Source organism: Arvicola amphibius, chromosome 7, assembly GCF_903992535.2.
Source record: "Arvicola amphibius chromosome 7, mArvAmp1.2, whole genome shotgun sequence".
Classification (NCBI taxonomy): Eukaryota; Metazoa; Chordata; class Mammalia; order Rodentia; family Cricetidae; genus Arvicola; species Arvicola amphibius.
Genome location: NC_052053.1, coordinates 53,301,012 through 53,303,614, shown reverse-complemented (window position 1 = coordinate 53,303,614; position 2,603 = coordinate 53,301,012).

The following is a 2,603-nucleotide window of genomic DNA, read 5'->3' as shown; positions in this document are numbered from 1 at the left end:
CTTACAGCTTCAGAGGCTTAGCTCATTAACATTAGGGCAAGGGGCATGGTGGCACCTAGACAGGTGCCGGGCAGTAACTGAGAGCTGTACATTCTGATCGTTGGGCAGAGAGACACAGAGAGAGCCTGGACTGGTGTGGGCTTTTAAAATCTCAAAGTCCACCCTCAGTGACACAATTCTTCCACAAGGCCACACCTATTCTAATAAGACCACACCTCCTAGTCCTTCTAATCCTTCCAAATAGTGCCACTCCCTTTAAACATTTAATTATACACGCCTTTGAGGCCATTCTTATTCAAATCACCACATTCCAATCCCTGCCCCCCATATATTTTTAGTCATAATGCAAAAATGCATTCAGTCCAACTTCAAAAATCTCCATAATCTGTAACAGTCTCAACATTGTTTAAAAGTCTAACGTTTGAAGTCTTTTTTCAGACTCATGACCTCTCTTGACTACATTCCCCTATAAAAATCAAAATTAAGGGGCAAGGAGGAATGTAGAATGTACATCTGAGAGATGGCCCAGAGGTTAAGAGCACTGGCTGCTCTTCCAGAGGACCTGAGTTTCATTCCCAGCAACCACATGGTGGTTCACAACCATTTATAATGAGATCTGGTGCCCTCTTCTGGCCTGCAGACATATATGCAGGCAGACACTGTATACATAATAAATAAATAAATCTTTTTAAAAAATCATAATTAAAAACAGATCATTTACTTCCAATATACAATGGCACAAGATATACATTACCATTCTAGAAGGGTGGGGGGAATGAGCACAGTGAAAAAATACTGGATCAAAGCAAGAGTGAAAACCAGCTGGGTAAACTCTGAAACTCCATGCCTGATGTCAAAGCACTCATAAGATCTCCAATTCCTTTTAGCTTTCTTGAGTGCAGCAGTCTTCTCTTTTTCCAGGCTGGTTCTGCACCAGGTCTGCAGATCTCCTTGGCAGGTTTCCAACAACACTATTATGTCCAGCATCTCGGGGTCCCCAACACAATCCAGGTTTTACCTTCATGGTTTCACACAGCCTGTTTTGGCCTCCATGCAGGAACACCCCTGGCACATGCCTGGCCTCAGTGATTTGCTTGGCCTAGCTGTGGAGGGAAATTCAACAACCCATTTCTTGTAAGGCCAGAACCATGTGGCTGAAGCTGCCGGGTTCTGCTGCTTGCTGGGGCTGGGCCATGGTCTTCTCTTTCAATTACATTCGCCGCAGCTTTCTGCTGTTAATGGTTTCCTTCATGCTTAAGTTTTTCTTTAATTCCTTTTTACAAGTTGGAATGTTAGCTGAGTGGGATCTTGCCTTGAGGCCACCATTCCCTTTATTCCATTTAGCATCTGGCTTTTCTTTAAATTTTTTATCTTCTTAAACATTGGACTTAGCTCCATTACATTTCCGGTGATCGTTTTCTCCTCAAACTGTACATTCTCCATTCTTCCTTGCCTGCGTGTTCCTTTTCATTATAGACCTCCATGAAAATGAGTGCTAGTCACCAAGGGACACAGTCAGTGCTAGGCTGTCTTGAAATCTCCTCTAACAATGCCATTAATCCAAAACTCTTCAATTTACCTTCCAGCAAATTTTTACAACGTTGGCAGAAAGCGACCACACTCTTTGTCAAATATCACAAGCATCTCTACGCCACTTACTAATATTCTTTCCCTCTGATATGTCTTGACCTGGGCCTCACACTTCAAATCACCCTCAGCTGTCTTTCATGCTCCTACCAGAATGGCCCATTATGCACAAGAATGGATACATTAATAACATATAACAAGACATTCATTTTCTTTGGCAAAAAAGTTGATTTTTTTTCCCTCCTGAATTTTTTTTGGGGGTGGGGTGGGGCGGGGTGGGGTGGGATTCAATATATTGCATGGGGTAAAATATAAATCAACTATAAATGTAAAATAAATAAAACTGCACTCAGGTTCTACAAGGTGAAAAAGACTTAAGACCAAGAAAGTAAAACTATGACTTTCACTGAGGTGTCTGGGGAAGGCGGGACTAGTGGCCAAGCAGAGAAAATGTTGTTTCTCTCTTGCTGTCGAAGGTGTCCACAAAGCAAGGTTAGAAGAGACAAAGATGAAACACAAGGCAGGGAGGGCTACTTCCTAATTAGTATAAGTGGGTTGGTCAAAGTGAGCTACCGTTTCGCCTCTGATAGCACAAGAAGCTTCTTTGGGTGTTGGCCAGCCTTGTTCTCACAAGTCTCGAATTGGTTGGTAAATGTTGAATAGATGTAGGAAATACGTGTGTGTCCCAGGAGCCAGGACACAGAAGCGGCCCAGTGGGAAGCAGATACAGTATTAAAAGCAGTTAAGTCTCCAAACGCGACATTTCTGGACCTAGGCACCCCTTAGACAACAACATGCAAACCTGCGCAGTAACTTCCTCAGGAGGCGAGGGTACGCGACTGCGCTTGCGCAGACCACTTTCCCCGCCCCCTTCAGGCGTGAGGGCCAGTGGGGCGGGCCTCGGCCGAGACGGGCCGACTCCGGAGGGGCGGGCCAAGGAAGGGGCGTGGCCGCCAGGTCGGGCTCCACCACCCTCTTCCGGGCTCCGCTGGCTGCGCGCGCATCCTCCCCCCTTC